At 43.5% G+C, this 15,738-nt stretch overlaps 1 protein-coding gene across 1 annotated transcript in view; it reads right to left on the minus strand.

Moving 5' to 3' along the window:
• The window catches only part of AMHR2 (anti-Mullerian hormone receptor type 2), a 976,241-nt gene that overhangs the window by 31,302 nt on the left and 929,201 nt on the right, over window positions 1-15,738 (minus strand). The window lies entirely within an intron of this gene.

The following is a 15,738-nucleotide window of genomic DNA, read 5'->3' on the forward strand; positions in this document are numbered from 1 at the left end:
TACGCCAGTTAAGCTAGCAAAGCTGGTGGAAGGCCTACAGGAGTACGGGGATCTGGGGCAAAACAGGTGCTTTTGAAGGGTTTCCAGTGGGGGTTTCTTTTTTGTTACCGGGGGCCACAACACAGACGATGGGCAGACAACCTGAAATTAGCGTTGGAACACAAGTTAGTAGTGCGGGAAAAATTGAACAAGGAGGTGCGTGAAGGGAGAATGGCGAGCCCCTTCGATGATTGGCCCACGGAGAACCTGATTATTTCACCGATCGGGAGGTGCCTAAAAAAGAGGAAGGTCAATACATATTGATTAAGCACCTTTCATGGCCAGAGGGGTCTCCCATAAATGATTTTATAGATGAGGAGGTGGCCTCGGTTTCATATTCCTCAGTTGACGTGGCCACTTGTTGTGACCGGGGGCGCAACTGCAGAGATGGCAAAATGTGACATAAAGTTGGCATTTCGGTTGGTTCCAGTCCATCAAGATGATTGGGATCTTCTGGGTATCCATTTTGGAGGTAAATGGTACGTGGACAAAGCTTTACCGATGGGTTGTTCTATGTCGTGTGCTTTATTTGAATGTTTTAGCACTTTTTTGCAGTGGTTTTTTATGCAACACACCAGTCACAATTTGGTGACACACTACTTGGATGATTTCTTCTTTGTCAGTTCACTGGGCTCCATGAAGTGCCAGACAGCTCAGGACACCTTACACAAGCTCATGGATGAACTGTGTGTGCCCTTGGCACCCAAGAAGACAATGGGTCCTTGTACGGTTATGTCTTTCTTAGTGATTGAAATTGATTCAGTGGCAATGCGGGCTCGCTTGCCAGCCGACAAGAAAGCAAAAATGTTGGAACTGTTGGAGGGAATGCTGTCTAAGCAGAAAGTGACAGTAAAAGACATACAGATGCTCCTTGGTCATCTTAACTTTGTATGCAGGGTGGTCAGAGCGGGGAGGACATTCTGCAGGAGATTTGGGAGGGCTATGGCAGAAAATCATTTACCTGTGTGTGTAATGTGTAAATGTATAGGCATTTATATAGCGCACTACTTACCCGTAGGGTCCCAAGGCGCTTCGACCGCTGCGAAACCCTTCCTGGCTTCCCTGAGAGATGGTCCCTTAATGGGTATCTCCAGGGTGAGGCCAGGCATCCCCGGCGGTCTGGTGGGGCCGTTAGTGAAGATGAGGCAAGCTAATGCCCAGAGTTGCCGAGCGTGATCGCTGATCAGAGTGGGCACCGAGGCGAGAGAATTATCGAGTCCGCTGACCCTGGTCCAGAAACCTGCCGCGCCGGGAATCGAACCCTGGTCCCGGGCCGTCCTCTGCTCTCGGGTCTGCCGCCTCTAACCAGTGAGCCACACTACTTCACTACCTCACCACAATGTTCGCCTATCAGCAGGGGTGAAGGAAGATTTGCGTATGTGGTCAGTTTTTCTGCAGTCCTTTAATGGAGTACCATTGGCCAGGGAAGAGGATGTACAGTGGGAAGTGCACATTTTTTCTGATGCAGCAGGCAGTGACGGATTTGGCCTTTATTGGCAGGGCAGGTGGTGTGCTGAGCATTGGCCGCAGCAGTGGAGGAATGGTGGGAGGAGCATAGCTTTTCTTGAGCTTTTTCCTTTACTGGTGGCTCTGACGCTGTGGGGTGAAGAGTTGGAACATAAGAGAGTCCTGTTCCGAGTGGATAACATGGCAGTGGTGTAGATCATCAGCAGTGGTGTAGATCATCAACAGACAGTCCGCAAGCGATGAGCAAATTCTAAAGTTGCTGCGGATGTTTGTGCTAGGTTGCCTAAGACATGACATTGCTTTCAGGGCACTCCATATACCAGGTGTGGACAATGACATAGCTGATGCTTTGTCTCATTCACAGTGGGGGAGATTTTGTGGGCTGGCCAAGGAGGCGGACAGGACACCGACCCAAATGCCGGAGCACCTTTGTTATGTAGGCAACGTAGGGTGCTACAACTGGTGGTAGGCTCTCTGTCGGCATCCACATGGGCGGCCTATAATCTGGCCTGGAGGGAATTTTTGGCATCTGGCGCCTGTAAGCTTTAATAGGTCTGACGGCGGGCAGAAGATGTAATTCAGTTTATCTTGGTCCTTGTGGAGAGGGGCCTTTCTAGAGTTACCATCGCCGGGAAGTTGGTGGGCATGGCATTCATGGGAAAACTGCTGTGGGGTTATACTCCGTCAGCAGGGAAAGTGGGAGGAGGATGTTGGAAGGTTTGGCTAGGGAGAGAGGGTGGCGCAAGCACCCTTTCTTGGCAGACACTTGCGCGAATACTGGAGGCATTACCAGCAGTTTGTTGGGACGCTTTTGAGACCTGCTTGTTCTCAACTCTTATGGTATGGATGTTTTTTGGGGCGTTTAGAGTTTCCGAGCTTCTAGGCAACAAGGCAAAAAGGGGTGTGCTGTGGAAAGATGTTTCCATCGTGGATGAAGGGATACATATTTAGCTGGCCAGTTCCAAAACAGACCAGAGGGGTGTGGGCAAAGGGGTTAGGTTGGAAGCGGCTGTATCTGCCACGACATGCCAACTTCATTGGGCTCGCCATTGTTATGCATTATCAGGAGATTCCAGGGCAGAGGCGGTTTTCCGTCATGCCAACGGGAAGAGGGCAACTGATTACCAGCTGCGTATGGTGCTGCGGAAGGCTTTGTACAGCATTGGGTTGGATGGGGCTGGATATAGGACGTATTCTTTCAGGATTGGGGCAGCAACAGAGGCACATAACAGGGGCTGGACATGGGGGGACATAATGAGGCTGGGGCGCTGGTCTTCAAACTGTTCCAAATGCTATGTAAGAAGGAATGAGAAGGGGGCGCTAGCTTCATCCTCCTCTGTTTGAAGTCTCACTCTATTTTTCTCGTTGCAGGTTCTGTGGCTGGGCCCAAATCGAAGGAATTGACTATATGGATTGTGGGGCATTTATTTATCAAATGGGTACAGGTCCAGGTATGCGGGTGTTACTTTGGTGCAATGTTAGGTTTTAATGACGTCTTTTCAAAATTGTCTGGAAGGGTAAGAGAGGGATGCTGTGGAAAGAATGGATACCGTGCCTTAATAAATGGATGGTTCAGGGTCAGTGCTCAGACGTTCTGTTGATTCACCTGGGTGAGAATGATTTGTGCAGTGTGAAGGGCGTGTTATTGATGAGGGCTATGAAGAAGGACTTGTCAAGATTAAAGGAGCAATGGGCTTGGTGCCAAGTTTTGTGGACAGAGTTGGTTCCGCCCAGAGTTTGGAGGGGTGCATTGAATCCGATGGCTGTTGATAGGGCACGGAGGAAAGTGAACTCTGGAATGTCTAGGTTTTGCCGCCATCTTGGTTTTGGAAGTGTGACACATAAGGAGCTACGCTTTGAGGCAGTGGAATTTTTCAGAGATGATGGAGTACATCTATCAAGACTTACCTAGGTAATCTTACCTAAGAGGCACCCTTTGTTTCTCTTTATTTCAAGAATTGATATGGCGAGCATAACCCCCACCGTGGATCCCCTGGCATGAAGCCATTTCAGTCTTCACGTAAGCCGCTTATATGTGTACCAAGTTACTTCCTTGCTGTGGTGCACACACCTCTTTGCTAGAGGCGTGTGTAGCGTGATAGTCAATTCATGCTTTTAGTAAATGGGGACAGCACTAACCGAGCATGCACTTCATGGTTAAGGACACGGGATGATTATATTCGTGTGACACGTGAGGATGCTCATAAAAGAAAGTAAAAATGTCCCGCAATATTTCTAAGTGTGATAAAACCTCTGGTAGGAATACTGTACAGAGGTTCCTTCTCACCAGTGTCACAATCTGTACGGTCACTGGTGTGTAACAGGTGACACATAAACATTGTGTTACGGATGGATATATACCTCGGCACATTTATCAGAGAGTATTAAATGTCCACGTGAATGCCTTGATGTCTGTTATTTCTCTTTCAGATTAGGGCCCTTGGAAATTCAGGGAGCCCCCATGGGTAAAAATCGTGAGTTTTTACCTAGCACAACACAACCACCCCCCAGGTTAGGGTACGCCTTAGCGTATGTATACCGCTGGGGGGCTGCCCTTTTGGTCCTGATGAAAGCTTTGCTGAATTAAGCAGTCTCAAGCAGAAACATGTCGACCGTTTTTCACAACTAACCTAGGATACAGCTGGTTCAATTTTATAACCAACCCGTGTCCGCCTCATTTGATTTTAACGATCGCATTCTGTTCTTTCATTAAAATTACTTTTGGGAGCAGTCTGCTATCTTTTAAATACCTTCACTCACGTTATTTCACTATCACACAGTCCGAAAAAAACTCGCTCTGCTGTAACTCAGGCGTCGTAGCACACCGGGGAGACACTCGGTCTCCCTGGTGGGAATCCGATGATGAAGCATGTCAGTCACCAACTAGGTTGGTGAGTGAGGGTTCTTTTAAAAACAGAGGTTTTTTCCATCACGTACACACACACCCTAATTGTGGTTGCAAATTTCACTTTTTCTTTGCACCATAAGTCACTCTTTTGTTGTTGTATAGTATTATTAGTACCATCAGCTGGGAAACTGAGCTCAAAAGTGCTTACATTTTATAATTTTACTAAATACCTGTAGGGAGCCGAGTTATAATCGGTGGTAAAAATTGGTGAGTCCAAGGGTCTGAAGTGGTAAAAGTATAGAGAGAGACATAAGTGTGGATTTGGGATTTGCAAAATGCGCTGATTGTGGGTTGTCCCTGGGCACCTTCTAGGGTACAGAAGGGAAATCATGTGAATTGACCCCAGGGAATGTTTTAATGAAGACCACCTATATGTGTCTCGAGTCCAAAGATACAACGCTGCTCGTTCTTGAACAGTTGTGCCTCTTGGTTCAGTTGTTCAATGATTACCCATTTCTAGGTCACTGGCAGTGTGTTTTTGCTCGATATATATGAGCTGACATCTTTTTAGTAGTGTGGCCACATCGCAGATTGCTGCAATGTTCACATATCCTAATTTTTACCTTGCGTTTGGTCATCCCTATGTAATGCAGGTTACAGAGCCATGTGTTCATGTATATCACTGATTGGGAGTTGCAGTTGGTAAACTGTTGCAGTTCCCATCTCCTATTATTACTGAATGTGAGTATTCTGGTTGCCTTAGTCAAGTGGGAGACACTGCAGTTTCCGCAAGGGTGGTGTCCTTTTATCAGAGTGATAAAAACTTGATTAGGTCTTATTTTGTTATTTGTGCATGGTCGTGTATGTACCAATATGTCACTTAGGCTGCAGCCTCTCCTATGTGAGAATATTGGTTTGGGAAAATTGGTGGTCTCACTGTTCAATATGCGCCAATTCTTACTGAACTACGCTGTAGGTAGTGATGCGTATGGGCCGATCTCCTTTATCTTTCGTTGGGGAATTTCCAGTGCTTTGGAAATCATTTTGTGAGGCAGGTTTTGCCCTTCTAGCTTAGAGGCCAGGCCTTCTGCCTGGCCTCTAAGCTAGAAGCACCTTTTGTAGTCGCTTAATTCGGTGCAGTCACAACTTAGTTGCAAGAATTGGCCAAAGAGGAGATTTCCCCTAAGGTGTCTCGGATGAAAACTGTCAAAGGGGAGTAAGCAATGTTTTGCTGTGGGTTTGAAATGTGTTGTAGTTTTTAACATCCCTTCCTCTTGAAAAATGTTTGAGTCAAGGAAAACCAAATCAGTTCTTGACACAGTGTGTTGTGTGTATGAATTTCAAGAATACATTCTGTCTATTAAGCCAAAGTAGAAACTCATTAGCTGTTCCTTCATCACCCTGTCAAATGACCAACACGTCATCAGTGTACCTTTTCCAAAGTGTGATATGTGCGATATATGGGTTCTGTATGCACAGGATGTTATGTGTCTTGGGGTGATGTACGCAGAGACCTGCTATGATGGGCGCAAATGTACTGCCCATGCTGGTCCTGTGTTTCTGTAGATGCAGAGTATTCTCCAATCTGATGACATTTTCTATTATGGCCCATTTTCAATATTCCTTTAATATACTGCATGGCGTTTGGTACTCTCAGTCTATTTAAAAAAGTACATCCTCAATGATGTTGAGAGTCTCGATGTGCCGTAGACTGGTTTATTGACTCTCAATGTCCAGTCCTATTAGCAGTTGTTTGTCTGGGTCGAAAGTTATGTCCTTTATGAGTCTCAGCACATCATTAGTGTCTTTAAGGTATGTGTCAGTGTTTTGTATTATTAGTCTACGAAAAGCATCTGCAAACCTTGATAAGGGTTCAAGAATATAGCCTATCCCAGACACGATAGGCCATCCTGGATGATTCTCCATGCTATTGTGTATCTTTGGAATTGTATAAAGGGTAGCTTTCCCTTAAACTTCTTACTATGGTTGAATGCCATACATTTTTTTTTGTCGACATTTATCTCTAAACCACGCTCCAAACAAAAATCACTGAAGTTGGCTAAACGTTTTTGCAGACCACTGGGTGTTTTGGAAATTAGCAAAGTGCCATCTGAAAACAACAATAACTGTATCTTGCCCTTCGCCAAGGATGGGGCATCAATCAATCAATCACATGTTTGTTAATTGCTACTACTCACCCGTGAGGGTCTCAAGGCACTGGGGGAGGGGTTCGTAGGTTCCATGCCATAAAGGACTAGTCACTAGTCTAGTCAAAACCACTTTATTCGATTTAGTTAAAAATCATAAAAACATTCTACAATCACATCACAAGAAAGGCAATACAAATTCATAAGCAAATACAAAAAGCATCAATCAGTAGTATTTACATATACATAAAAATACATGATATGAGGAAACGTCAGTAATAATTAATTAATATACATTATAAAAATACATCATAAAAAGAGTAAGTACTCGAATAAAATAGACATTTAAAATGTAAACAACATCCATTTCAATCTTCTTCACAAAGCACTAATATTTGCATTTTTAAGTCATTTCCTCCTGATCCTAACCGCAGCAACGAGGTAATTGGCCACGCTAAACATGGCCAACGCAGAATCCAATAATTGGAGGTACAGGAGAGCGGGTTTTGCCTGATAAAAAGCTTTATCCTTCAATAATGGTACCAGGTATTTCTGTCTGGGCTCATTAAAAAAATTACAGAACAACATAAAGTGCATATTATTTTGTGTAGAAAAACTATCACAATTACAGACAGGGGCATCCTCCTCCTTAAACCAACCTTGACTATCACACAAAACTGTGTAAATCTGGTTAAACCGGAGTTTAACCAGAAGCCACCTATGAAAGGGGATGGTGACGATAGTAAGGTACGGTTGTATGGTAAGACGGGTAATGGTCAGGTAGTGGGCTCTGACCGTGGGCTTGAGTAGTTGGCGTTCCTCCCTCTCCACATTTTTCATTGTTATATGCCATAAAGGAGACTGTCTGTCGAAGAGCCAGGTTTTGAGGTTTCTTGTGAAGATGGGGAGAGATGTTGTCTGTCTAAGGTGGAGAGGGAGGGTTTTCCAGGCTCTGGCCGTGAGAAGGAGTAGGAGCAGCTGCCTGATCTGGTCTTTCTGGTGCGGGTGACCACGGCGTAGGAGAGCTGAGCTGATCGTAGGGTCCTTTGGGGAGCGTGGAATTTGAGTCGGCTGTTCAGGTATGCTGGTCCAGTGTCATGGAGGGCCTTCTGAGCGTGGGTAAGCACCTTGAAGGTGACTCTAGCTTCGATGGGGAGCCAGTGGGGTGTGCGCAGGTGCTGGGAGATGTGGCAGTATCCTGGCAGGTAGATGCCAGTCTTGGTGCAGCATTTTGGATGTTCTGTAGGTGCAGGTGAGGTTTTTGTTTATTCCGGCGTAGAGTGCGTTGCCGTAGTCGAGTCTGCTAGTGACCAGGGCGGGAGTGATGGTCTTTCTGTGTTCTAGGGGGATCCATTTGAAGGTCTTGCGTAGGAGGCGGAGGGTGTGGAAGCAGGAGGACGAGACGGCGGTGATCTGGCGGTCCATTTTGAGTTCGGAGTCCAGGATGAATGTCTATTGTCCTGCCTTCCCATGCTCAAGCTTGGCTCAGCAGCAGGAAGGCAAAAATGTGTCTCTGGTTGGCAGCAACCATTTTGTGTTGCCCTGGCCAAGAAGGCTGGCACCGCAAAGACCAGTGACCCCAAGAAGCTCGCTTCAGAAGGGTGGAATCATACCTCAGTGTGGAGGTATGATTCCAAGGTGTTTGATACCAAACACAACACGTTTTGTTTCAGCCATTTTTGAGATAGCATTTACCGCGAGGTTATAATGCACCTTTACCTATATATCTGGCTGAGTCACAGACAACCCAGGAGAATGGTGTCCAAAGGCTGCACATGGGCTCTGCTCATGCAGAGGCACCCTCTCACGTAAAACCCAGCACCCTGCCTTCAGGATTGTTAAGGCCTGCTTTAGGGGTGACTTATAAGTTTTAAGTGTAGTGACCTATAGATATAGTGAACCTATATCTAAAATAAGTGGTGCAAGCACTAGTTTACACAGGCTGCAATGGCAGACCTGTAGTTCCATTTTGCATGGCCTCCCATGGGTGGCATAATACATGCTTCAGCCCATGGGAGGCCTCTGGGGTACCTATGCCATGGGTACATGTGCACCATAAACTAGGGACTTATAAGGTACCCCAGTATCAAATCTGGAGTGTACCAAAGTACATAGCATCACATTTTAAGGAGAAAGCAGATAGACTGGGGTCCTGATTAGCAGGACTAGTCAAAAACAGTGTAACATCTAGCTCATGTGCCAAATTCAATAGTGAGTGCCTTTAACTGGCAAGCAGGCTGTGCCATCTTTTAAATGGGGAAACCTCCAATTGAGGGATAGCTCATCTTTCATCCTCCTTTCATCCTCCTCCTCTGTAATTTCAACATCATCCCTATCACGGGGCTCAATGTGGTGTTCAAATCACCAGTAAGAATCAGATTAACCCCGCTGCTATCTTTCAAAGAAGGCTTCAGGCGATTGAATTGTTGGTGAGGCAGCCCCACCTATTTCCGCTCTTGCATTGATATTATAAAATTACACTGTAAACTTTCTGCCACAAATTACTTCAATGCCTAATATGTCCTCACTATTGATTTTCAATTGTGGAATTTTGCAATTCAAGGTGGATTTAACCCATGTTAATTTCTGCTTTCCACAAAGCCTACAGAGATCTCTTCTTGTGTACAATGATATATGACCCAGAAATAGTTTTTGCAATGCATGCTCTTCATGACCGTTTATGTGCTGGCAAAATCTCTATGAGCACACAGGCAGGCAGCTTAGAGGAAGCATAGGTCACTTAGCTTGGGAGGCTATATTATTTTATTCCCCCCCCTTCCTGAGAGCAGATCGGCCTATAAACAGCAGTTGGGGGCATCCGACCATACACCAGGGATTATGTTTGGAAGGGGAGCGACCACTTGGTCAAGGGTTGTTCTTCTTGGGCAGCCTTATTATTATTTTTGAATTTCGCCCTCTCCCTTAGTGCAGATCGTTTTGGTCTTTTTTTGAGTGGATTGGGCCTCAGGGTGGGTAGTAACATCAGAGTCACCTGGAAATAAGGTTATGTATGTGATGGGGGATCTGCTTCTGGGGTAAGGTTCGCTTCATTGTGGTGGTGTTTTTTTTGCCTTTGTCACGCCTCCTTTCGGGGTAATATCAGTGTCTTTTGAATTATATTTTATCATTTTTATTTGTGTTTTAATTTATTTTTATGGTAGAGTCAATAGTTTCCTTTGCCTTGGTGCTGAAGCCTGTTTGTGGGTGCAGCTTTGGCATATCTGTAGTTTGTGGAGTTTTTTGGTAAGCACCTAATTTTGTAATCTTTTCATCCAATGTGTATCCTTTGCCAGTTTGTATATTTTTTTTGATTGCTTTACTAATGTTTTACTTGTTAGCTTTGTATGTAATTGTCGTTCAAAGTAAAGTTTTGATTTGTGAACATTCTATACTGCCTTGTGATATGTGCAATGTGTTTTTTTCCCTTTACAGTGGGACTTCTTTGGTGCTTGCTGAGTTTGGGCAGAGTAGGTGCAGTTGATCCTCAGTCTTGCTGTCTCTGGCAAGTGAGGGGTAGCATTTGTGAGTATATAAATCTTTGTGTGCTTTGTACTGACTGACTTTTCCTTCCAGCTTACTATATGCCAGCATTTTTACTTTCTGTTTGATAAAGCCACAGTTTGTTTATTACTTATTTTACACAATGTTGGTTCTTGTTTACTTATTTGTTGTGTTACTTTTATTAGTAAGTATTATGGCAAACCGCAGGTTGACCGCTCAGCAGGTTGTTGATTTGCTTTTCGAATCTTTCCTAACATGGTTCTGAGATTGACTCTGAATCTGAGGCAGTGGACAAAATATGACCGTGAAGTCTGGCAGTGAATTTTCTGTCTGAGAGGAATTATCTGATGATGAACTGTTGTATATGAATCAAGGACCCTAGTGTAATTTTCCCGATTCATGCCTATATATAGGTATAAATCACCCTATCCTTATATAGGCATAGAAATCATAACCATATTTAGACTTAGCCTATGCAGCCCAAATATGGCATGGCTACTTACACTAGTTCCGAGAATCCACAACGATTTCTAGGAAAAAACCCGCCTTCAGCAGTCAGGGACTTCCCCTTGCTTGAATATTGATTTATCCAAGAAATTCATGGAGTTTTCAAAGAACTGAGTCTTTGATGAGGTTATTATGTCCAAGCTTACGTCAAACTCGACACCTTCAATGTATAAATATGCCCACATTTGCTCAGGCAAACACACAGTGGTTTGGAGCAGTTTGACTATCTACTTGCCCGACGCCCTGCTACTGCAAGTGCTGAAGGAAGCCGAACCTCCAGCTGACGCACTGAGACAGACACTGTCTTTTCTCCTGCCGAGAAATCCAGCTCCAGTGTTTCCAGGCTACCCTTGCGGGTTGCTGGGAAATCGAGTCCTGAGAGAGAGATACAAGACCTCCTTCATTTTAAACCAAGGTAGGGAGCTGATTAGACCCTTAGAGAATTCTTGGAATAGATTCTTGGCAAAAGAATTCTAAACTTAAGCTACGCCTCACTAACTTCCTCCCTAGTACTAGACCTAGGTTAGGTACACCGGGGTAGGCGTATTTAAGAAGCACCAGTTGAGTACTTTTAGTCTTTATTTATTAATGTAAGTATTTTATGGTATTTTATATGGCTTAGAAACCATATCATGCTTTTACAGTATTACTTTATAATACTCTTCATACTGTACGCACTGTACTTTATAACCAGTATTACGATTGTAGCAGTTCACTTCTTATGCTTAAGAAGACTGTTCAATAAAGACTTTTTATTGAAAACGCCCATCTCTCTATTTCTCTGCACTTCTGGTGAAACAAAGCATGCACGATTGACTGAGTGAAATAACTATCTATTGTTTCCACGACTCTAGAGATTGAGTTCTTATTCTTGGGAAACAAAGTTGTCATGTTTATGCGGTTGTCAGAAACTAATCCCTTCTTGTGAATTCGAGAAAGTTTCTAGTGAACTCTGAGCTAGCTGGCACTCACAATTAAATTTAATATATTCAATAGAGACCTAGTCGACCTTAGTCCTACGTCTAAACTATAGTATATATTATTCCAATGCACAGAGCCTATTGGGAATATAGGAACTACACGCGCCCAACGTTTGGTAAGGCGATAATTTAACGCTAGATACTAGAGTAACTCAGTCATGCTTTTCACACAGACCCCTTTTTCCGGTAAAATACTCCAATAGACATCTGGAGTGGGTAAAAGGATATAATATCCACCGTAAACTGAGTAGGACGAAAAATCCCATGTATTAGTTTTTGGTTTTTGTTCAATGTTGAAGGATACAGTGTTCCATAAATATTGTGCACCTTATCTTTGTTTCCTTGAAACTTGTTCTGAAAACTTTCAGTCAACAAAATAATGAATAGTGACGAAGAATTAGCTAGAGCTGCAGAAGCAGCTCAAGCAGTTTCAGACGACACAGGCCTCCGACAAAATGACCCGGATGCGATAATCCTCCCAGCAAATGTAAGAAAAACAATAACTTACAGACTCATAAATAATGGGGTATCACGTAGAGGTGGTAAAGTAATCTTTGTTATAGAGGCACATGAATATCGGGAGACAGAGGTATTCTATTCATGGATTCTGTTTCCGGCTGCAAATGCAGTGACACATGAGTTCCACTACTACAAAGAAGAGGAACCTCCAGTGGAATACGTTCCTTACGAGGACATTGAAATTCCATTAACTTACCAAGAGCATCAGCTCTGGTTTAAAGGTGCCCTACAACATCAAAATCACATTACCAGGCTCGGTCCACTAGGTAGACCAGGAGCAACATGGCCAGTACTAGCCAGCTATACACCACATCCTGACATTGAAAACATGGCAGGTCCAGAACTGTTAGCACAGCTAAAACAGTTAATTAAAATACATAGACAATTGGTTCAATATGTCATGCGGATCTTAACAGTCCAACCTACTGTAAGGAATCCACAGCACACCCCTCACCAGGAGAACACAAACAAAATCATACCACAGACTATTCAATCAGTCATTGGTAAATTGCCAGCAAAAAGGGAACAAATTCCGTTTTGGTTAGCCCCAAAAATTACTCAAATAGAGGCAGTATTCCCTGATAGTACACCTCATGAGAAACACAGAATTTTAACAATCTACCAATGGGGATTGAACCACACGTGGAGGTCTGTGACACTTGGGGTACAGTCTTTGCTTCAATCTACACAAAAACACATGGTGTTCAATCTATGGAGGTAATACCAGACGTCCTAAGACGGATTCAAAATGAATACGGACCAGAACCTGCTTTAAATCTTGGTATGAAGTTATTAAAAGATTTCGAACAGGTCTAGGCTATACTATTAACTAGCATTAAAGGTGAAGCAGCATCTGTGGCAATCCGCCAAAAACTAAAAGAAACTGATGTAACAGAGCAACCATATGAACTTGCAAGAATTAATGAAAAATCATATGAAGAACTAGGAAGAGATAGTTTGAGTGGGAAACCATTAAAACCCCAACTAACAGAAAAATAATCTCACTACTCCTAAAAAGAAGTGGGAAAACACTAAACAAACACTTCCTAAAGAGAAGTGTTCTCAGTCCAGATGAAGATCTCCCCAAGGGGGAGGTAGGTCTCCCCAGCAGGAGCCCTCTGAAAAGAGGTATAACCTCAGAAATAGGGATAATTTGAGAAAACCTGATAGATATCAAGATACTGATACACGTTCCTCTCGTACCTTTCAGACTTCCTCGCAGAAATCCGAAAGAAGAGGACGATCAGAACAAAAAGAAGAACGCGTGAAGTCCAAAGACGAACAGCACGTTCAATTCACCAAAAAGAAGGTAGCAAGCGTAAAAATCAGACATGCCGAGGATCTTGAGGACACAACTCAAGAACGGGGAGTGGGCCCAGACAATGCTAGACAGCACAGCAGAAGTCACCATAGCTCGCAAGATCTTGAAGGATCATCTGGAGACAGTGGACTTGAATGAATGCATTCAAGTTGAAACTGCAGACACCAGGGTTAGTGTACCCCATAAGTTATATGAAGTAACAGTCCGGATGGAGGGGGACATACATAGGAAAATAAAAGCACTCTTTTGGGAGAAGCTATCTAAGGGTTATGACATTCTTCTAGCTGAACAAGACTGGCCACCTGAATTTGTCAGGGAGTGCCCACATGTCGAAGAGATAATTATGCCAGCCTTCTGTAATCACATTCCAATATATAAAAAATACACCTATGCCAGAAAATGGTCTGGGGTCCGGGCTCCAGCATTATACAAAAATCACGTAGGATGGGATGAGGACTCTCCTCACCATAAAATCCAGATAAAAAATCAGCCTACTGCACAAAGGCAGTATCCAGTTAAGCAAGAAGCTAAAAAACAAGTCAGAGAGATCAACTTGAATACCAAGGGGTGAATGAAACATGCACCTCATCGATGAACAATCCTTTGTTTCCTGTCTCCAAACCAGACAATACATATCGTCTAGTTTTGGACTACAGACACTTAAACGCTTGTTGCAAAATCTTTGCAGTACAAAATGCACACAGTGCGGCAGTGATGAATAACATTGTGCGTAAAAAATATAAAACCACATTAGATATTTCAAATGGGTTCTTTTGTTAAAACATTGCGCCAGAAAGCAGGTACTTGACCGCTTTCTCAATTATGGGGACACAGTAACAATTTTGCCGTCTCCCCCAGGGATTCAAGAAAAGTCCAGGGTTATTTTCAGCAAGAGTAACAGAGTTACTACAAACGTACAATGATGAGGCATTATCCTATGTTGATGACATCTATCTTACAGACGGTGAGTTGGACGTGCACTTGAAAAGAGTGAACACCATAATACTTGGGTTCCCTTCTGAAGGGTACATATTCAATTTTAAGAAATCACGAATTGCCCACCTCAACGTCCTATTTTTAGGCTACGAGTTATCGAGTGAAGGCAAAAGCCTGGCAGCTAACTTTCTAGAGAAATGTGCGCTGCTCCAACCTCCAAAAACGCTGAAAAACTTACCGTCAATTCTAGGTTTCATGCATTTTGGAAGAGCTTACGTTCTGAATTACGCAGAAAGGGTTAAACCTCTCTACGAACTAATCAAACCTGATTGCAAATAAACCAATTGGACTCAAAATCACACAGAAATTTTGCGTTCAGTACAAACAGACATGTTAGCAAAAACACAATTACAGACACGCGACAACGTGCGTAACCTTGTGATCTGAATCATCCCAGGGAGATGCGGATTCACATACCTGACTTTTAATGAAGGTGAAAATGTACCAATAGCATATAATCACACTTGTATACACAAACTGAAATGAAATTCACTTCTACAGAAAAAATTCTGACAGCGGTTCAAACTGCAGTAGCAAAAGAGAGAGCTCTCGCGCAGGGAAAACGAATAATGATCGTTACAACTGTATCTGCCTTAGAGGCAGTGACGAAAGCAAGCATTTTGAATGTTAAGGCTTTACATCTGTGATGGATACAATGGGTTAATTCTCTTGCTGCAACAGACGTTGAATACGTTTTTGAGCCCTACTTGAAAACACAAGAAATCCTACAATAGGAACACGAATGTACTCTGCCTATAATTTATATAGACAGATCAGCACAGCCCGCAATTGGGGGTAAACAAGCTTATAGTGCTGCGTGCACGATTGTTAAAGGTCGTTGGCACAAAGGTAATTTCAGACCAATGGTCACTAAAACTCAATCACTCGGAGACTGTACAGCTCAGTGAGCAGAACTACAGGCTTTCAAGATGGCGCTTGAAAATACCGATCCCGAATTCCCCACACTCATAGTGTGCAATTTGTATAACTGCACCAGGAATTATAATGAATATCTGCAGACCTGGGTTCAAAATGGTTTCAAAAATACAAAAGGTGGCACAATCAAGCATAAAATGCTTTGGGAACAAGTAGTTCTATTACAGAAAGAACTACAAAAGACTCACATGATTCATACACTGAGTCATCAGCGTGATGGGGTTCACGTTGCAGGAAATTCATTGGCTGATGAGGCCGCGAAGGCAGCTGTGCAAACGGCTTCCGTAGCTGCAATCACTCGTTCAAAAATGAAAATAGATAGCGAAAGAATGCAGGCTGTCACTGCTTCAGTAAAAGACAGTGGTAAAACACTCCGGAAAGGGTTTCCAGTAAAGTAATCATATATAACTGATACAAATAATGTTCCTTTTGCTCGAATCCCCTGGTTGGGGATAGGGCAATTCCAAACATTGAACA

The sequence above is a fragment of the Lissotriton vulgaris genome, chromosome 1_1 (assembly GCF_964263255.1).
Source record: "Lissotriton vulgaris chromosome 1_1, aLisVul1.2, whole genome shotgun sequence".
In the NCBI taxonomy this organism is placed as follows: Eukaryota; Metazoa; Chordata; class Amphibia; order Caudata; family Salamandridae; genus Lissotriton; species Lissotriton vulgaris.